The sequence below is a fragment of the Triticum aestivum genome, chromosome 2D (genome assembly GCF_018294505.1).
Source record: "Triticum aestivum cultivar Chinese Spring chromosome 2D, IWGSC CS RefSeq v2.1, whole genome shotgun sequence".
Lineage (NCBI taxonomy): Eukaryota > Viridiplantae > Streptophyta > Magnoliopsida > Poales > Poaceae > Triticum > Triticum aestivum.
The window spans coordinates 646917285-646939819 of NC_057799.1; the positions used below are offsets into that span (position 1 = coordinate 646917285).

The 22535-nt window shown below is 48.1% G+C and overlaps 1 pseudogene; it reads left to right on the forward strand.

Annotated features, from left to right (window-relative positions):
• The first annotated feature begins 20448 nt into the window (after window positions 1–20448).
• LOC123050781 (peroxidase 12-like) lies at window positions 20449–21839 on the forward strand (annotated as a pseudogene).
• The last annotated feature ends 696 nt before the right edge of the window (window positions 21840–22535 follow it).

Consider the following 22535-nt stretch of genomic DNA (forward strand, 5'->3'; position numbering starts at 1 on the left):
CCCGGTTCGTAATGCCCATCTGTCCCGGTTGCCGATCCGGGACTAAAGTGTCGTTACTAAAGCCCTAGACGTTTATGTTGGAAATATGCCCTAGAGGCAATAATAAAATGGTTATTATTATATTTCCTTGTTCATGATAATTGTCTATTGTTCATGCTATAATTGTGTTATTCGAAAATCGTAATACATGTGTGAATACATAGACCACAACATGTCCCTAGTGAGCCTCCAGTCAACAGATAGTCATGGTTTCCTGACTATGGACATTGGATGTCATTGATAACGGGATCACATCATTAGGAGAATGATGTGATGGACAAGACCCAATCTTAAACATAGCACAAGATCGTGTAGTTCGTTTGCTAGAGCTTTTCCAAATGTCAAGTATCATTTCCTTAGACCATGAGATTGTGCAACTCCTGGATACCATAGGAGTGCTTTGGGTGTGCCAAACGTCACAACGTAACTGGGTGGCTATAAAGGTGCACTACGGGTATCTCCGAAAGTGTCTGTTGGGTTGGCACGAATCGAGACTGTGATTTGTCACTCCGTATGACGGAGAGGTATCTCTGGGCCCACTCGGTAATGCATCATCATAATGAGCTCAATGTGACCAAGTGTTTGGTCACGGGATCATGCATTACGGTACGAGTAAAGTGACTTGCCGGTAACGAGATTGAACAAGGTATTGGGATACCGACGATCGAATCTCGGGCAAGTAACGTACCGATTGACAAAGGGAATTGTATACGGGATTGATTGAATCCTCGACATCGTGGTTCATCCGATGAGATCATCGTGGAACATGTGGGAGCCAACATGGGTATCCAGATCCCGCTGTTGGTTATTGACCGGAGAGTCGTCTCGGTCATGTCTGCATGTCTCCAGAACCCGTAGGGTCTACACACTTAAGGTTCGGTGACGCTAGGGTTGTAGAGATATTAGTATGCGGAAATCCGAAAGTTGTTCGGAGTCCCGGATGAGATCCCGGACATCACGAGGAGTTCCGGAATGGTCCGGAGGTGAAGAATTGTATATAGGAAGTCCAGTTTCGCCACCGGGAAAGTTTCGGGAGTCACCTGTATTGTACCGGGACCACCAGAAGGGTCCCGGGGGTCCACCGGGTGGGGCCACCTATCCCGGAGGGCCCCATGGGCTGAAGTGGGAGGGGAACCAGCCCGTGGTGGGCTAGTGCACCCCCCTTGGGCCTCCCCTGCGCCTAGGGTTGGAAACCCTAGGGGTGGGGGGCGCCCCACTTGGCTTGGGGGGCAAGTCACCCCCTTGGCCGCCGCCCCCCCTTGGAGATTGGATCTCCTAGGGCCGGCGCCCCCCCAGGGGCCCTATATAAAGAGAGAGGGAGGGAGGGCAGCCGCACCCAAGCCCCAGGCGCCTCCCTCTCCCTCCCGTGACACCTCTCCCTCTCGCTGAGCTTGGCGAAGCCCTGCCGAGATCCCCGCTGCTTCCACCACCACGCCGTCGTGCTGCTGGATCTCCATCAACCTCTCCCTCCCCTTGCTGGATCAAGAAGGAGGAGACGTCTTCCCAACCGTACGTGTTCTGAACGCGGAGGTGCCGTCTGTTCGGCGCTCGGTCATCGGTGATTTGGATCACGACGAGTACGACTCCATCAACCCCGTTCACTTGAACGCTTCCGCTCACGATCTACAAGGGTATGTAGATGCACTCTTTTCCCTCTCGTTGCTAGAAGACTCCATAGATTGTTCTTGGTGATGCGTAGAAAAATTTTAATTTCTGCAACGATCTCCAACAGTGGCATCATGAGCCAGGTTTATGCGTAGTTTCTATGCACGAGTAGAACACAAACTTGTTGTGGGCGTAGATGTTGTCAATTTTCTTGCCACTACTAGTCTTATCTTGTTTCGGCGGCATCGTGGGATGAAGCGGCCCGGACCGACCTTACACGTACGCTTACGTGAGACAGGTTCCACCGACTGACATGCACTAGTTGCATAAGGTGGCTAGCGGGTGTCTGTCTCTCCCACTTTAGTCGGATCGGATTCGATGAAAAGGGTCCTTATGAAGGGTAAATAGAAATTGGCATATCACGTTGTGGTTTTACGTAGGTAAGAAACGTTCTTGCTAGAAACCTATAGAAGCCACGTAAAAACATGCAACAACAATTAGAGGACGTCTAACTTGTTTTTGCAGCATATGCCTTGTGATGTGATATGGCCAAAAGGATGTGATGAATGAAATATATGTGATGTATGAGATTGATCATGTTCTTGTAATAGGAATCACGACTTGCATGTCGATGAGTATGACAACCGGCAGGAGCCATAGGAGTTGTCTTTATTTTTGTATGACCTGCGTGTCATTGAATAACGCCATGTAAATTACTTTACTTTATTGCTAAACACGTTAGCCATAGAAGTAGAAGTAATCGTTGGCGTGACAACTTCATGAAGACACGATGATGGAGATCATGGTGTCATGCCGGTGACGAAGATGATCATGGCGCCCCGAAGATGGAGATCAAAGGAGCAATATGATACTGGCCATATCATGTCACTATTTGATTGCATGTGATGTTTATCATGTTTTACATCTTATTTGCTTAGAACGACGGTAGCTTAAATAAGATGATCCCTCGCAATAATTTCAAGAAAGTGTTCCCCCTAACTGTGCACCGTTGCGAAGGTTCGTTGTTTCGAAGCACCACGTGATGATCGGGTGTGATAGATTCTAACGTTCGAATACAACGGGTGTAAGCCAGATTTGCACACGCAATACACTTAGGTTGACTTGACGAGCCTAGCATGTACAGACATGGCCTCGGAACACGGAAGACCGAAAGGTCGAGCATGAGTCGTATAGAAGATACGATCAACATGAAGATGTTCACCGATGTTGACTAGTCCGTCTCACGTGATGATCGGACACGGCCTAGTTGACTCGGATCATGTTTCACTTAGATGACTAGAGGGATGTCTATCTGAGTGGGAGTTCTTTGAATAATTTGATTAGATGAACTTAATTATCATGAACTTAGTCTAAAATCTTTACAATATGTCTTGTAGATCAAATGGCCCACGCTAATGTTGCCCTCAACTTCAACGCGTTCCTAGAGAAAACCAAGCTGAAAGATGATGGCAGCAACTATACGGACTGGGTCCGGAACCTGAGGATCATCCTCATAGCTGCCAAGAAAGATTATGTCCTAGAAGCACCGCTAGGTGACGCACCCATCCCAGAGAACCAAGACGTTATGAACGCTTGGCAGCAGCGTGCTGATGATTACTCCCTCGTTCAGTGCGGCATGCTTTACAGCTTAGAACCGGGGCTCCAAAAGCGTTTTGAGCAACACGGAGCATATGAGATGTTCGAAGAGCTGAAAATGGTTTTCCAAGCTCATGCCCGGGTCGAGAGATATGAAGTCTCCGACAAGTTCTTCAGTTGTAAGATGGAGGAAAATAGTTCTGTCAGTGAGCACATACTCAAAATGTCTGGGTTACACAACCGCTTGACTCAGCTGGGAGTTAATCTCCCGGATGACGCGGTCATTGACAGAATCCTTCAGTCGCTTCCACCGAGCTACAAGAGCTTTGTGATGAACTTCAATATGCAGGGGATGGAAAAGACCATTCCTGAGGTATATTCAATGCTGAAATCAGCGGAGGTGGAGATCAAAAAGGAACATCAAGTGTTGATGGTGAATAAAACCACTAAGTTCAAGAAAGGCAAGGGTAAGAAGAACTTCAAGAAGGACGGCAAGGGAGTTGCCGCGCCCGGTAAGCCAGTTGCCGGGAAGAAGCCAAAGAATGGACCCAAGCCTGAGACTGAGTGCTTTTATTGCAAGGGAAGTGGTCACTGGAAGCGGAACTGCCCCAAGTACTTGGCGGACAAGAAGGCCGGCAACACCAAAGGTATATGTGATATACATGTTATTGATGTGTACCTTACCAGCACTCGTAGTAGCTCCTGGGTATTTGATACCGGTGCGGTTGCTCATATTTGTAACTCAAAGCAGGAGCTGCGGAATAAACGGAGACTGGCAAAGGACGAGGTGACGATGCGCGTCGGGAATGGTTCCAAGGTCGATGTGATCGCCGTCGGCACGCTACCTCTACATTTACCTACGGGATTAGTTTTAAACCTCAATAATTGTTATTTAGTGCCAGCTTTGAGCATGAACATTGTATCAGGATCTCGTTTAATTCGAGATGGCTACTCATTTAAATCCGAGAATAATGGTTGTTCTATTTATATGAGAGATATGTTTTATGGTCATGCCCCGCTGGTTAATGGTTTATTCTTAATGAATCTCGAACGTAGTGTTACACATATTCATAGTGTGAATACCAAAAGATGTAAGGTTGATAATGATAGTCCCACATACTTGTGGCACTGCCGTCTTGGTCACATTGGTGTCAAACGCATGAAGAAGCTCCATGCAGATGGACTTTTGGAGTCTCTTGATTACGAATCATTTGACACGTGCGAACCATGCCTCATGGGTAAGATGACCAAGACTCCGTTCTCCGGAACAATGGAGCGAGCAACCAACTTATTGGAAATCATACATACTGATGTGTGCGTTCCAATGAGTGTTGAGGCTCACGGTGGCTATCGTTATGTTCTCACTCTCACTGATGACTTGAGTAGATATGGGTATGTCTACCTAATGAAACACAAGTCTGAGACTTTTGAAAAGTTCAAGGAATTTCAGAGTGAGGTTGAGAATCAACGTGACAGAAAAATAAAGTTCTTACGATCAGATCCTGGAGGGGAATATTTGAGTCACGAATTTGGCACACACTTAAGGAAATGTGGAATAGTTTCACAACTCACGCCGCCTGGAACACCTCAGCGAAATGGTGTGTCCGAACGTCGTAATCGCACTCTATTGGATATGGTGCGATCTATGATGTCTCTTACCGATCTACCGCTCTCATTTTGGGGTTATGCTTTAGAGACTGCCGCATTCACTTTAAATAGGGCTCGTCGAAATCCGTTGAGACGACACCATATGAATTATGGTTTGGGAAGAAACCTAAGCTGTCGTTTCTAAAAGTTTGGGGATGCGATGCTTATGTCAAGAAACTTCAACCTGAAAAGCTCGAACCCAAGTCGGAGAAATGCGTCTTCATAGGATACCCTAAGGAAACCATTGGGTATACCTTCTACCTCAGATCCGAAGGCAAGATCTTTGTTGCTAAGAACGGATCCTTTCTGGAGAAAGAGTTTCTCTCGAAAGAAGTAAGTGGGAGGAAGGTAGAGCTTGATGAAGTACTGCCTCTTGAAGCGGAAAGTGGCGCAGCTCAGGAAAATGTTCCTGTGGTGCATGCACCGACTAGAGAGGAAGTTAATGATGATGATGATCAAGGTACTTCGGATCAAGCTCCTACTGAACTTCTTAGGTCCACAAGGACACGTTCCGCGCCAGAGTGGTACGGCAACCCTGTCTTGGAAATCATGTTGTTAGACAACGGTGAACCTTCGAACTATGAAGAAGCAATGGCGGGCCCAGATTCCGACAAATGGCTAGAAGCCATGAAATCCGAGATAGGATCCATGTATGAAAACGAAGTATGGACTTTGACTGACTTGCCCGATGATCGGCGAGCCATAGAAAATAAATGGATCTTTAAGAAGAAGACAGACGCGGATGGTAATGTGACCATCTATAAGGCTCGACTTGTCGCTAAGGGTTATCGACAAGTTCAAGGGGTTGACTACGATGAGACTTTCTCACCCGTAGCGAAGCTGAAGTCCGTCCGAATCATGTTAGCAATTGCCGCATTCTATGATTATGAGATATGGCAAATGGACGTCAAAACGGCATTCCTTAACGGCTTTCTTAAGGAAGAATTGTATATGATGCAGCCGGAAGGTTTTGTCGATCCTAAGAATGCTAACAAGGTATGCAAGCTCCAGCGCTCCATCTATGGGCTGGTGCAAGCATCTCGGAGTTGGAACATTTGATTTGATGAGATGATCAAAGCGTTTGGGTTTACCCAGACTTATGGAGAAGCCTATGTTTACAAGAAAGTGAGTGGGAGCTCTGTAGCATTTCTCATATTATATGTGGATGACATACTGTTGATGGGAAATGATATAGAATTCTTGGGAAGCATAAAGGCCTACTTGAACAAGTGTTTTTCAATGAAGGACCTTGGAGAAGCTGCTTATATATTAGGCATCAAGATCTATAGAGATAGATCAAGACGCCTCATTGGTCTTTCACAAAGTACGTACCTTGACAAGATATTGAAGAAGTTCAATATGGATCAGTCCAAGAAGGGGTTCTTGCCTGTATTGCAAGGTGTGCAATTGAGCACGGCTCAATGCTCGACCACGGCAGAAGATAGAGAAAAGATGAGTGTCGTCCCCTATGCCTCGGCCATAGGGTCTATTATGTATGCCATGCTGTGTACCAGACCTGATGTAAACCTTGCCGTAAGTTTGGTAGGAAGGTACCAAAGTAATCCCGGCATGGAACACTGGACAGCGGTCAAGAATATCCTGAAGTACCTGAAGAGGACTAAGGATATGTTTCTTGTTTATGGAGGTGACGAAGAGCTCGTCGTAAAGGGTTACGTCGATGCTAGTTTCGACACAGATCTGGATGATTCTAAGTCACAAACCGGATACGTGTATATTTTGAATGGTGGGGCAGTAAGCTGGTGCAGTTGCAAGCAAAGCGTTGTGGCGGGATCTACATGTGAAGCGGAATACATGGCGGCCTCAGAGGCAGCACAAGAAGCAATCTGGGTGAAGGAGTTCATTACCGACCTAGGAGTTATTCCCAATGCGTCGGGCCCGATGACTCTCTTCTGTGACAACACTAGAGCTATTGCCCTTGCCAAGGAGCCCAGGTTTCACAGGAAGACCAGGCATATCAAGCGTCGCTTCAACTCCATTCGTGAAAATGTTCAAAATGGAGACATAGATATTTGTAAAGTACATACGGACCTGAATGTAGCAGATCCGTTGACTAAACCTCTCCCTAGAGCAAAACATGATCAACACCAGAACTCTATGGGTGTTCGATTCATCACAATGTAACTAGATTATTGACTCTAGTGCAAGTGGGAGACTGTTGGAAATATGCCCTAGAGGCAATAATAAAATGGTTATTATTATATTTCCTTGTTCATGATAATTGTCTATTGTTCATGCTATAATTGTGTTATCCGGAAATCGTAATACATGTGTGAATACATAGACCACAACATGTCCCTAGTGAGCCTCTAGTTGACTAGCTCGTTGATCAACAGATAGTCATGGTTTCCTGACTATGGACATTGGATGTCATTGATAACGGGATCACATCATTAGGAGAATGATGTGATGGACAAGACCCAATCCTAAGCATAGCACAAGATCGTGTAGTTCGTTTGCTAGAGCTTTTCCAAATGTCAAGTATCATTTCCTTAGACCATGAGATTGTGCAACTCCCGGATACCATAGGAGTGCTTTGGGTGTGCCAAACGTCACAACGTAACTGGGTGGCTATAAAGGTGCACTACGGGTATCTCCGAAAGTGTCTGTTGGGTTGGCACGAATCGAGACTGGGATTTGTCACTCCGTATGACGGAGAGGTATCTCTGGGCCCACTCGGTAATGCATCATCATAATGAGCTCAATGTGACCAAGTGTTTGGTCACGGGATCATGCATTACGGTACGAGTAAAGTGACTTGCCGGTAACGAGATTGAACAAGGTATTGGGATACCGACGATCGAATCTCGGGCAAGTAACGTACCGATTGACAAAGGGAATTGTATACGGGATTGATTGAATCCTCGACATCGTGGTTCATCCGATGAGATCATCGTGGAACATGTGGGAGCCAACATGGGTATCCAGATCCCGCTGTTGGTTATTGACCGGAGAGTCGTCTCGGTCATGTCTGCATGTCTCCCGAACCCGTAGGGTCTACACACTTAAGGTTCGGTGACGCTAGGGTTGTAGAGATATTAGTATGCGGAAATCCGAAAGTTGTTCGGAGTCCCGGATGAGATCCCGGACGTCACGAGGAGTTCCGGAATGGTCCGGAGGTGAAGAATTGTATATAGGAAGTCCAGTTTCGGCCACCAGGAAAGTTTCGGGAGTCACCGGTATTGTACCGGGACCACCGGAAGGGTCCCGGGGGTCCACCGGGTGGGGCCACCTATCCCGGAGGGCCCCATGGGCTGAAGTGGGAGGGGAACCAGCCCGTGGTGGGCTGGTGTGCCCCCCTTGGGCCTCCCCTGCGCCTAGGGTTGGAAACCCTAGGGGTGGGGGCGCCCCACTTGGCTTGTTGGGCAAGCCACCCCCTTGGCCGCCCCCCATGGAGATTGGATCTCCTAGGGCCGGCGCCCCACCCCCAGGGGCCCTATATAAATAGGGGGGAGGGAGGGCAGCTGCACCCAAGCCCCTGGTGCCTCCCTCTCCCTCCCGTGACACCTCTCCCTCTCGCTGAGCTTGGCGAAGCCCTGCCGAGATCCCCGCTGCTTCCAAAACCACGCCGTCATGCTGCTGGATCTCCATCAACCTCTCCCTCCCCTTGCTGGATCAAGAAGGAGGAGACGTCTTCCCAACCGTACGTGTGTTGAACGCGGAGGTGCCGTCCGTTCGGCGCTCGGTCATCGGTGATTTGGATCACGACGAGTACGACTCCATCAACCCCGTTCACTTGAACGCTTCCGCTCGCGATCTACAAGGGTATGTAGATGCACTCTTTTCCCTCTCGTTGCTAGAAGACTCCATAGATTGTTCTTGGTGATGCGTAGAAATTTTTTAATTTCTGCAACGATCTCCAACAATTTAGTCCCGGTTCTTATACGAACCGGGGCAGATGGGCCTCCACGTGGCCACTGCGGCGAGCCCTGGCAGGAGGGCCTTTGGTCCCGGTTGGTGGCACCAACCGGGACCAAAATGCATCCACGCGTCAGCAGCTGGCAGAAGGTGAGGTTTTTTTTGAAAGGGGGTGGTTTAGGGGTTTTGGGGGTTAATTTAGGTTGTTAGCTAGCTAATAGAGAGAAGTGTCCTCTCTTAACTCCGTGGTTGGTTTACCAACGCTACTGCTATGCCTAAACATGGCTTATAGATTGAAGTCAAGGCAACATGTGATGCATGTCGAAAGTAATACTAATCCTAACTTGATCAAGTTTGGATTGTACTACTTTCGACATGCACCACATGCATGTTGCCTTCACTTCAATCCAATCCATTTTCATTTCACCCACTAATATATAATAACTCTTCATGCTCGCATCATGCATCATCATAATAACAAGTCCTACTAATCATCATCATACAACTTATACTCGTTATTAATAACAAGTCATACGATCATCATCCTCATAGTCATCGAACCAACCCTACTTAATTGTTCTTAGCACATGATCATCAGTATTAGGTAGGACCTAAATACCCTCTTTAAGGTAAAATAGCATAAAACAATATAGACCCTGACTCTCCATTATGGAGAATGGAGATCATCCTGTCTCCAATTCTTGCGCTTCGCTTCCTTTTGCTTCCAAGAACCTCCTTACGACTGTCCATACATTTTTTCCATTCTTTGATTGTGATGTCTCCACTTCTTTTAGAAATCCGGTATGGACAGTTGAGATTCGCAGGATGACCTGGCAGTATGTTCAAGACATCAAGGCAACCATGCTGATACATCAGATGAGGCACACAATCATTCGGGATTATCTGTTGAAAAACATAGTAATAACTTCGTAGTTAGCAATGATGTATTAGTTTTAGAAGTATGCAAAAGATGCACATATGTCGTAATAGTAAAAAATCTTACCAGGGTATCTCCATGGTAGTTACCGTAGTTCAACACGTGCACTAGTGGCACGCATTGACCATAATGTTGAGGAGTTTGATTGTAGATATTGTAATTCTCAAGATCAGTACAAAATGCTATCAGATGATTTTTCTCCTGATAATTTAATTCGAAGCCATCGGTGTAGTCGGTTTTGTCTACCATCTTCCGCACATTCTTTGAAGAATCAAAATAAGCTGTCAATGGAAATAAGTTGTCAACTCTTTTGAAATAAACAATATAAATTAGTTAATAACTATGTTTGAGAAACTCACATAGCGGTAGAATTGGAGGCGTATCAACAAGGACCCAAATGTCCATATTGTCTTGCTCGATTTGAGGATCACCAAGATCCATGGTGACAAGCATATCCTCATGAAAACCATACATCTTGCAAAGTGCTTCCCATTTTTTGCAACCAAAATGGATTACGCTCTCAGTATTGCACAGATTTACTTCGAAATCGATACCATGATGGGTCCTTAGGTGAATTTTCTTTGTTTCCATACTTTCATGGTCTTCAAAACACATCCTCTCCAAGACATAACGTCTTGCATAGCATCGGATAAGCTAGTCGAATTGTAAAAGATGAAAAGTACACGTTGAAATATAAAGTTGAAGTCGTGCTTAATTACGAAAAAACACTTGTCGTTGTTGCGTACCGTTTCAAAATCGAAGGTCTCCTCGAGCTTAATGCTGAAGCCCCGATCTTCGTCCAGCTCAAGGAACCTGTCGCACAGACCTCGGTCGTCGTGGCACCAGTCGCACTCCCCCGAGAGACTTTAGTCGTCCGAGTACGACATTTCCTATGTTCATAATTCAAATATTAAACTTATACAATTAAATATATGTACTAAAAAACCTAAATTAGATCATTATTATTCATCATGGGTTGACTATCGGTCTGTCGAGTCTTTTCTTGAAAACTCTCAGCTCACGTGGTGTACATATTTGACCGTCGGTGATGGTAGCTCCTCCTTTCGTTCCCGAGTGCATTACACCAAATTGTCTAGCACACGGTAATGAAGGAGAAGCTACGTACCCCCACGACAACAGTCGGGATTCTTCGTCCTCTCATATATATATGGTGGAGACTCCTCACTGATTCCTCTCTGACATTTGCGACCGTCGGTGATGGTAGCTCCTCCTTTCGTTCCCGAGTGCATTACACCAAATTGTCTAGCACACGGGAACGAAGGAGAAGCTACCCCCACGACAACAATCGGGATTCTTCGTCCTCTCATATATGGTGGAAACTCGACATACTTAAAGTCAACCCGAAATTTGCCGGAACGGAAATATACATGTTTTTATCTACATCATATGAGCATTCAAACTTGATGGCCATTACATTTCAACGGTTGAAAATATGAGCAAAAACATTTCAAAATATCTTATATATAGGACTCATATCGACATGGAGATTTGGCTGGTCTCACCTCGAGGTCGGAGGGGGGTCGGTGACGGGGACAACAGCGGGGATGATGGAGGCAGCTCCTAGCTAGATTTCTGCAAAAACAAAGACCCTATAAGCTATCAATGCATACGCCTAGCATAGTGCTCTCAAATTTTAGCATTCAAAGTAGGAGTAGTTTTCCAATTTGAGCATTCAATAAGCAAAATCAAATCATAAAATAAAGTAGTATTCAAATTAGCATGCATTCAATTATAAGCAAAACTACATCATGCATCTCTTGCGTCCGTACATCGTCGAATATTATCACTAATACACCTCGAATAGTATCTGCAGCTAGAATCATAGCGCCCGACGGGTATCGGCGCGGGCGGTGGACACCCAAAGAGAAGGAACCATCACAGGATCATAGCTCCAGTGAGATCCCTGAAGAACCTCCCAGGTATTGTCGAACCTGCCCTCCAACGCAACCATGTAGCGACGGACGTGCTCGTCCTCCTCGCTGGCACGGTGACGTACCACCTCCGCTGTGTCCGGAAGCCTCGGCACCGTCACTGGCCCACGCGACCGCCACCAAGCAAGGATCGGGTCAACGACGGGCTGGCTCCTCACCAACCTACGCCCCCGGAAGGTAGCACCTCCCAATACCAGCCCGACGGAGCCCAGTCCCGGACATGGCCCCTCTGATCAAGCAGGCCTCCTCCGCCGAGTCGACGACGAGGATGCGGGATAGGCATCGTCGACGTCGATGCGGGAATAATTGCTTGAACTAAAAAAAATAAACTAGTTTCTATTAATTTTCTTGCTAAAAATAAACTACTTCTATAGTACAATAAAGTAGTTTTATTAAATCAACTAGTTCAATTATCTAAGCACTTACTATAAATAAAATAAAGTAGTACTTACTAAAAATAACCTACTTCTATAGTAAAATAAAGTAGTTTTATTAAATCAACAAGTTCAACTACACTAAGCACTTACTATAAATAAAATAAAGTAGTGCTTACTAAAAATAAACTAGTTCTATAGTAAAATAAAGTAGTTTTATTAAATCAGCTAGTTCAACTACTAAGCACTTACTATAAATAAACTTGTTTAACTAGTTCTATTATTTATCGATCCCCCCCCCCTCATGTTGAAGTTATCGGGAGGGGGTATATCGACAACGACATACCCAATAAAAAATAAGAAGAGGAAGAAGAAGGGGAAAAAAGAGGAGAAGAAGAAAGGAATAGAGAGACTCTATTCCTTTCTTCTTATCCTCTTTTTTTCCTTCTTTTTTCCTCATCTTATTTATTTCTCCACTTCTTTCTCTCCTCTTCTTCTCCTTCTTCTTCTCCTTTTTCCTGTCCTTCTTTTTCTTCTTCTTCCTTCTTCCACTTTTCTTCCTTTTCATTATTTTACTTTTTCCTCTCCGATCCACTAACCTAGAATATACTATCCTAAAATGCACTAACAGTAGAACTAATAACCTAAAATGCACTAAATCAACTAACCTTAAATGTAACTTTTGCAACACAATTTTTTTCTAATTCAACTAATCTAACTAATTTTACTAATCACTTACTAGTTTTAAACTTATCAATCCTTAAATGTAACTAATCTAACTAATCTAAACATCTAATTCAACTAATCTAACTAATTTTATTAAACACTTACTAGTATATATACATGGAAAACAATACATATACGAAAAAATGAAAAAAAGAGAGCCGGGGCGGCGGCGGCTCACAGCGGGGCCGGCGGGCGAGGGCGACGACGGGGGCGGCGACGGCGACGACGACGGCGACGGTGGGGGCAGCGGACGGCGTCGGCGTGCAGAGGATATCCGGGAGGGCGCGCGGGGCAGGGCACGGGCGACGGCGACGGCGTGGGCGGCGGACGGCAACGTCGTGGGCGGCGGATAGCGACGGCGTCGGGCTTCGGGGCGGGGGCGACGGCGTGGGCTCCGGGGCGGGGGCGACGGTGACGGCGCCCGGCAGCCTAGCGGCGTCGTCTCCACGCGCGTCGTCGGGGGCGAACTGCAAGATGCAAACCAAAGTTTCCACGAGTGTGCCTTATATACATGAAGCTTTAGTCCCGGTTCTTGTCACGGACCGGGGCCAATGCACCCTTTTGGTCCCGGTTGGTACCACCAACCGGAACCAAAGGCCTCTTTTCAGCAGCCCAAAGGGCGGGAACAGAGACCTTTGGTCCCGGTTGGTGGCACCAACTGGGACCAAAGAGGGGCATTGGTCCCGGTTGTTGCTACGAACCGGTACCAATGCCACCCATTAGTCCCGGTTGGTGGCACCAACCGGGACCGAAGATCGTGTGCTGGAACTGGCGCGGTGCGGTGCTATGTTTAGTCCCACCTCGCTACCCGAGAGGAGCTCGGAGTGGTTTATAAGCTCTGCCGGGCCGACCACTTCGAGCACCTCTCTTCTGCATGCTTACGGGCCTAAATCCACTCTCTGTGCCTGTGGGCCTATTGGGCCTACTGCGGGCCTGCATCCTGGCCCTAGTAGTGGGTTTCTAGTCGTATGCAGGCCATGGTGGCCCAGTAGGTGGCACTTTTTTTAATTGTTTTCCAGTTTTTTTGCTTTATTTTTTTATTTTTTTTTATTTTGTTTCTACGTACAGCAAAATACTTACTAGTTTTTCAGTTATTCTTTTTGGTTTTATGTAATACAAATTATAAACTTTCTGTTAGTGCCATTAATTTTTTCCAGTTTTTTTGCTTTCTTTTTTGTTTTATTTATTTTATTTTGTTTCTACGTACAGCAAAATACTTACTAGTTTTTCAGTTATTCTTTTTGGTTTTAGGTAATAAAAATTATAAACTTTCTGTTAGTGCCATTAATTTTTTCCAGTTTTTTTGCTTTCTTTTTTGTTTTATTTATTTTATTTTGTTTCTACTTACAGCAAAATACTTACTAGTTTTTCAGTTATTCTTTTTGGTTTTAGGTAATAAAAATTATAAACTTTCTGTTAGTGCCATTAATTTTCCAATTTTAGTTTCTAACAAAAGAAATCTTTATGATAATTCTTTTTCATGCATTTACTGATTTTTTTGAGCTATAAGACCCTAAAATGCAAAAGCATTTCAAATGAACTCTAAAAAGGTTGAAAGTTGGCATGGTATCATCATTTCACCCACATAGCATGTGCAAAAAAGTTGAGAGGGTTACGGCAAAAACTAGATGTAGTTCGTGTACAAAACAGACAATCTGTTTCGAAGTATCAGGGTTTCATACGGAAACTCATCTGTTACAACAGGCATTTCATTTTTTTGAACTTATTTGAACTCTAGACTTTTTGTGTGTTCAAAATGCACCATTCAAAGCCACATCATCAATTTTTAATCCTTTCTAACTTCATTTGTTATTATTCATGCATTTACTGATTTTTTTAAGCTATAAGAGCCTGAAATTTAAAAGCATTTCAAATGAACTCTGAAAAGGTTGAAAGTTGGCATGGTATCATCATTTCACCCACATAGCATGTGCGAAAAAGTTGAGAGGGTTACGGCAAAAACTAGATGCACTTCGTGTACAAAACGGACAATCTCTTTCGAAGTATCAGGGTTTCATACGGAAACTCGTCTGTTACAACAGGCATTTCATTTCTTCACATGTAACTGCAGTGATATTCTAGATCAAAGAAATCATCATAATAGTTGTGGAGAGAAAGTCTTCACTTTTTCTTCGCTTGTGTTCTTTGCTTATTGCGCCGTAACCATGGATAATCTTCATCGTTTAGCAGGATGCTTGGGTCAGCCTTGACTTTGAAGGGAGGAATTTCATGAAACTTTTAATAATCTTCAGACATGTATGTCATGCCCTCCACTCCCACGATGTCCCTTTTTCCTGAAAGAACTATGTGGCGCTTTGGCTCGTCGTATGATGTATTCGCTTCATTATCTTATCTTTTTCTCGGTTTGGTAGACATGTCCTTCACATAGATAACATGTGCCACATTGTTAGCTAGGACGAACGGTTCGTCAGTGTACCCAAGATTTTTCAGATCCACTGTTGTCATTCCGTACTGTGGGTCTATCTGTACCCCGCCTCCTGACTGATTGACCCATTTGCACTTAAACAAAGGGACCTTAAAAATCATGTCCGCAGGCAAGTTCCCATATGTCCACTATGTAACCATAATATGTGTCATTTCCCCTGTTGGTTGCTGCATCAAAGCAGACGCCGCTGTTTTGGTTGATGCTCTTTTGATCTTGGTCGATCATGTAAAATGTATTCCCATTTATCTCGTATCCCTTGTAAGTCAATACAGCCGAAGATGGTCCCCTGGACAACGAGTACAAATCATCACAAACACTGTTGTCACCTCTGAAACGTGTTTCCAACCAACTGCTGATAGTCCTGATGTGTTCACATGTAATCCAGTCGTCACACTGCTCGGGTGTTTGGAGCGCAGACTGTTCTTGTGTTCATCGACATACGGGGTCACCAAGGTAGAGTTCTGTAGAACTGTGTAGTGAGCTTGAGACCAAGAATGCACGTCCCTGCATATTATTGAGTCCGCTCCAAGCGTGCCTTTTCCAGTCAGTCTCCCCTCATACCCTGATTTAGGGAGACCTATCTTCTTAAGGCTAGGAATGAAGTCAACGCAAAACCCAATGACATCCTCTGTTTGATGGCCCATGGAGATGCTTCCTTCTGGCCTAGCGCGGTTACGGACATATTTCTTTAGGACTCCCATGAACCTCGCAAAGGGAAACATATTGTGTAGAAATACGGGGCCCAGAATGACAATCTCGTCGACTAGATGAACTAGGACGTGCGTCATGATATTGAAGAAGGATGGTGGAAACACCAGCTCGAAACTGACAAGACATTGCGCCACATCACTCCTTAGCCTTGGTATGATTTCTGGATCGATCACCTTCTGAGAGATTGCATTGAGGAATGCACATAGCTTCACAATGGCTAATCGGACGTTTTCCAGTAGAAGCCCCCTCAATGCAACCGGAAGCAGTTGCGTCATAATCACGTGGCAGTCATGAGACTTTAGGTTCTGAAACTTTTTGTCCGGCATATTTATAATTCCCTTTATATTCGATGAGAAGCCAGTCGGGACCTTCATACTGAGCAGGCATTCAAAAAAGATTTCCTTCTCTTCTTTGGTAAGAGCGTAGCTGGCAGGACCTTCATACTGCTTTGGAGGCATGCCGTCTTTTTCGTGTAAATGTTGTAGGTCCTCCCGTGCCTCAGGTGTATCTTTTGTCTTCCCATATACGCCCAAGAAGCCTAGCAGGTTCACGCAAAGGTTCTTCGTCACGTGCATCACGTCGATTGAAGAGCGAACCTCTAGGTCTTTCCAGTAGGGTAGGTCCCAAAATATAGATTTCTTCTTCCACATGGGTGCGCGTCCCTCAGCGTCATTCGGAACGGCTAGTCCGCCGGGACCCTTTCCAATGATTACGTATAAATCATTGACCATAGCAAGTACGTGATCACCGGTACGCATGGCGGGCTTCTTCCGGTGATCTGCCTCGCCTTTGAAATGCTTGCCTTTCTTTCGACATTGATGGTTGGTCGGAAGAAATCGACGATGGCCCAGGTACACATTATTCCTGCATTTGTCCAGGTATATACTTTCGGTGTCAGCTAAACAATGCGTGCATGCGTGGTATCCCTTGTTTGTCTGTCTTGAAAGGTTACTGAGAGCGGGCCAATCATTGATGATTACAAACAGCAACGCGTGCAGGTTAAATTCCTCGTGTCTGTGCTCATCCCACGCACGTACACCGTTTCCATTCCACAACTGTAAAAGTTCTTCAACTAATGGCCTTAGGTACACATCAATGTCGTTGCCGGGTTGCTTAGGGCCTTGGATGAGAATTGGCATCATAATGAACTTCCGCTTCATGCACATCCAAGGAGGAAGGTTATACATACATAGAGTCACGGGCCAGGTGCTGTGATTGCTGCTCTGCTCCCCGAAAGGATTAATGCCATCCGCGCTTAAAGCAAACCATACGTTCCTTGGGTCACCTGCAAATTCAGCCCAGTACTTTCTCTTGATTTTTCTCCACTGCGACCCGTCAGCGGGTGCTCTCAACTTCCCGTCTTTCTTACGGTCCTCACTGTGCCATCGCATCAACTTGGCATGCTCTTTGTTTCTGAACAGTCGTTTTAACCGTGGTATTATAGGAGCATACCACATCACCTTCGCAGGAACCCTCTTCCTGCGGGGCTCGCCGTCAACATCACCAGGGTCATCTCGTCTGATCTTATACCGCAATGCACCGCATACCGGGCATGCGTTCAAATCCTCGTACACACCGCGGTAGAGGATGCAGTCATTAGGGCATGCATGTATCTTCTGCACCTCCAATCCTAGAGGGCATACGGCCTTCTTTGCTGCGTACGTACTGTCAGGCAATTCGTTATCCTTTGGAAGCTTCTTCTTCAATATTTTCAGTAGCTTCTCAAATCCTTTGTTAGGCACATCATTATCTGCCTTCCACTACAGCAATTCCAGTACGGTACCGAGTTTTGTGTTGCCATCTTCGCAATTGGGGTACAACCCTTTTTTGTGATCCTCTAACATGCGATCGAACTTCAGCTTCTCCTTTTGACTTTCGCATTGTGTCCTTGCATTGACAATGACCCGGCGGAGATCATCATCATCGGGCACATCGTCTGGTTCCTCTTGATCTTCAGCTGCTTCCCCCGTTGCAGCATCACCATATTCAGGGGGCACATAGTTGTCATCGTCCTCTTCTTTTTCGCTGTCTTCCATCATAACCCCTATTTCTCCGTGCTTTGTCCAAACATTATAGTGTGGCATGAAACCCTTATAAAGCAGGTGGGTGTGAAGGGTCTTCGAGTCAGAGTAAGACCTCGTATTCCCAAAGCTAGGGCATGGACATCACATAAAACCATTCTGCTTGTTTGCCTCAGCCACTTCGAGGAAATTATGCACGCCCTTAATGTACTCGAAGGTGTGTCTGTCACCGTACATCCATTGCCGGTTCATCTGCGTGCATTATATATAATTATGTGTGTCAAAAGTAAGAAAATTAGACAAGTATCTATCTAAAGTAAGAATTTTTTTCTTTCAGAAAGAAGATAAGAACAAGAGGCTCACCACGGTGGTGCCGGCAACGAGATCGGCGTGGGTGATCGACGGCGGTGAAGACGGGGACAGGGCGTGACGGACCGCTAAACCTAGACAAATCTCGGGAAAAATGGAGCTCGGAGGTCGAGCTTCGAGAGGAGAAAGCTTAACTAGTGTGGCTCGGGCATTTCATCGAACACCTCATGTGCATAGGAGGTGACCTAGAGCACCCAAATGCCCTCCCCTCGCCAGCCAGCAAAAAACAGAGCACTGTGGAGTGCTCTGCCGCGGCGAAGGGGTATATATAGGCAACTCATTTGTCCCGGTTCGTGGCTGAAACCGGGACTAAAGACCCCCATCTGTCCTGGTTCGAGCCACGAACCGGAACCAATGGTTGTGGGCCAGGAGCGGGCCAGGAACGAGGACCATTGGTCCCGGTTCTTGCCATGAACCGGGGCAAAAGGGTCCCGACGAACCGGGACCAATGCCCCACGTGGCCCGGCCGGCCCCCTGGGCTCACGAACCGGGAAGTATGCCTCCATTGGTCCCGGTTCGTGGCAGAACCGGGACTAATGGGCTGGGCAGCCCCCAACCAAAGCCCAGTTTTCTACTAGTGTACGGTAGCGTCGCTCGGCGTCGAAACCCGTGTCGTCCTCCTTCCGCCGTCTCCATGAGCACCGGCGATAAGACCGATGAAGTGAAGATGCGGTCTCTGGCGAGGAAGAGTAGAACACAGGAGACAGACCGACCAACATGGGACACAAGGCACCGCCGCCTTCCGTGGCCTACTCATCCTCGAAGGAGTCCGCGACCTGTCCGTCGCTGGTGGACGTGAGGTCCATGATGGAAATGGTAGCGCCTGTGTTGCCTCTGTCCCAACGGGCCGACTGACGGTTTGTCGGCGGCACGCACGAGGTGCAGCTGGCTATCTTCTCCTTTGTGATCGCCTGCAGCTGCGCCTCCGAGATTGCCGCTTCCTGGCAAGCGGTGGCTTGAGCGGGAACGACATCGTAGATGGCACGCTGCTCCGCGACGAAATTTGGGTTCGCCGCGGCCATGGCCACCACGGCCTCCTCGCTCGCCATAGATCTGGCCCTCTACCAGCCGTTGCTGCTCCAGGCGGAACATATTGTACCGTTGTTCCTCATGCGCTTGCTGGAACATCGACAAAGGCGCCAGCGCAGGCTGCACCTCCAGCATGGCGGCGTTGAACTACGCATGGGCCTGCTCCATGGTGAAGCCGGCGTGCACGGGAAGGGCGGGAGCCAGGGCGGAGTCGTCGGAGCCCGTCTCCATCGTGGTGTCGTCCTCGTCGTCGGAGACCTCGGGCGAGCTGGCCGGCAAGCCGGCCTCGATCCATCTGGAACGGCGGCTATGCCAGGCGGCGGCAAGGGCGGCCACCGCGTGTTTCATCTCCGGGGACAGACTGTCCCACAGTGCTTTCCCGCTGGCGGTCATGGCGGATGTAGTGAAGGGAGGAGGATGTGGAGGGAATAGTGTTGTGGTGTGGAGTTAGCCAGGTGTGGCCACCTTTATATAGCGGATTCCGGTGAGGCGAGGCGTCCGGGTGCGTCAATGCGCGGCGCAGGAGTCGGTTTCTCGGCCGGTGAGCCTGCTTAATGGCGGCAGACGGATGGATAGCGGTGTTGAACGTGCGCGGTAGATATCTGTCTCGTCATGTCCAGTCACGCGTCTCCGGCATTGAACAGGCGCGGACACCGGAGACGCATCGCGGGCGCCGCGCCGCCGCTTCAATGGCGAAGGCAGTGAGAGGTCGCGCCCGCCCTGAGCCGTATTCAATGTTGAGCGGTGCGCTTTACAGCAGCATGAATGCGGGCAGCTGGCGTCGGGCGGGAGCGCACGCGGAATGGTGGATTTGGTGGGCCAGGGCTCAGAAACGGGCTTGGGAGCGGTCCGGACTCCGACAGACCTTTCTCATTTTTGTCTTCGGTTTGTGAGAGAAATCACGTCCGAACTGCTTAATGGACTGATACATGCTTAATGGACTGATACACGTGATGGCTTTCGCGATCTGAACAATGCGGTGCGGAGGGTTGCGAGAGTTTTATGTCTCCGCATTGGAGATGCCCTAACTGGCCGTTCGGCTTATAAATAACAAGGGGTAGTGGGTATCTTGTGCAAGCCACACGACCTTCATAGGAAGGTGCAACAAGCTTAGCTACAGCCACAGAGCTAGCAGCTATCAATGGCGTCCAGAGCAGCAGCGGCCGCCCTGGTCGTCCTGGCCATGGTCTGCGCCGCGCAGTCGTCCCTCTCGGCGGCGGCGGCCGCCGGAGGTCTGTCCCCCGACTTCCACGCGGCGACGTGCCCGCCGCTGGAGCAAATCGTGGCGTTGCACGTGCGGGAGGCCTTCAAGAACGACTCCGGCGTGGCGCCGGCCCTCATCCGCATCCTCTTCCACGACTGCTTCCCGCAGGTGCGCGCTGTCAAAAATAAATATTTGTATGTAGTACGTATGTACTAGTATGTATGTATCAAAATGCATCACATATCTTACCCTAATGGTGTAGGGCTGCGACGCGTCGGTGCTCATAGAGGGCCCCGGCAGCGAGCAGAAGGAGAGGCCCAACACGACGCTCCGCAGAGGAGCGCTGGACCTCATCGACCGCATCCGTGCCGCGGTCCACCACGCCTGCAAGGCCACGGTGTCGTGCGCCGACATCACCGTGCTCGCCACCCGCGAATCCCTCTTCCTGGCCGGCGGGCCCCGCTTCGACGTCACCCTCGGCCGGCTCGACTCCTTCTTCCCCGCGTCGCCGGAACAAGTCAAACTGCTGCCGGCGCCCTTCCACAATGTGGACAAGCTCATCGAGTCCTTCGGCAAACGTGGCCTCGACGTGGCCGACCTGGTGTCCCTCTCCGGTGCGCACACCTTCGGCGTCGCCCACTGCCCGGCCTTCGAGACCGGTTCAAGAATGGCTTTGACACGAACCCCGCCATCGACCACGCGTTTGCCACGACGCTGAAGAAGAATTGCGACAAGGACTTTCCTCGCGGCACCGTGGAGCAGAACCTCGATAGGCGCACGCCGGACATCTTCGACAATAAGTACTACTTCGACCTCATCGCGAAGCAGGGGCTGTTCAAGTCGGACCAGGGTCTCATCGACCACCCGGCCACCAAGAGTAAGGCCACCCACTTCTCCCTCAACCAGGGCGCCTTCTTCGACCAGTTTGCCAAGTCCATGGCCAAGATGGTTAAAATGGACCTGCTCACTGGCAACAAGGGCGAGATCCGGGCCAACTGCAAGGTCCGAGGCAAGCCCCCACGCATCCAGACTGCCGTCGACGACGAGGGGATCGCCGCCGACATGTAAGAGTTGTTCGATGTAACGTAGAGTTCGTGAGCGAACTGTGTGACGCACGCACAGTGGAGTGTGCTGTGCTATCTAGTCAACAAGACGAGCGGTCAATCCGTATGCTTCCTAGCATAGGATCGATCGAGGTATGTTCTTTTTGGACACCCCTTTAAGATCTTCAGTAACATTGTAATGTCTTTTTTAGTTTTCCCACATCACTAAGCTGCAAGACAATAAATGGTGCCATGTCACTGTGAGTGCTACTGTATGCTACCATGTCACTGGGAGTGTTCTCTAGGGAGCTCGAAAAATCGCTGTCTGGGAACGACCCGGCGAAAAAATCAGCTTGGGGCCGAACGGGTTCCTAGCCGTCGGCCCCAGGGTCGCCCCAGAAGGCTTTTTTATTTTCTTAAAAGACATTCGGCTATTATTCGGCAAACGGGCATAAACTTCGGCGACTTAAACAGTTTTTACATAGAAAATTTAAAATTTACTAAAAACAAAGGCCTAGACTATAGGAAGAACGCGCTCAGCGTGGCGAAGCCGCCGCCGTCGCCGCCATCGCCGTTGTCCTCGTCGTCCTTCTCCTCCTTGACACGGCCGCCCCTGCTGGACCCCTGCCCGGGGTCGCCCTAGCGGACCGGTGTCGGCGCGTCGTCGTCGCTGTCGTCGTCGAGAACGACGACGCCTCACTAGTACAAAACAGGGCTTTGGTCACAGGGCAAGATTCACATTAGTCCCGGTTCAGTCACGAACCGGGACTAATGTGAGCATTGGTCCCGGTTCGTGCGGCTGAGGCATTAGTCCCGGTTCACCTGGGCCCTTTAGTCCCGGTTGGTGCCACGAACCGGGACTAAAGGGTGCGATGCCATTAGTACCGGTTGGTGGCACCAACCGGGACTAAAGGTCTAACCTTTAGTCCTGGTTGATGCCACCAACCGGTACTAATGGGC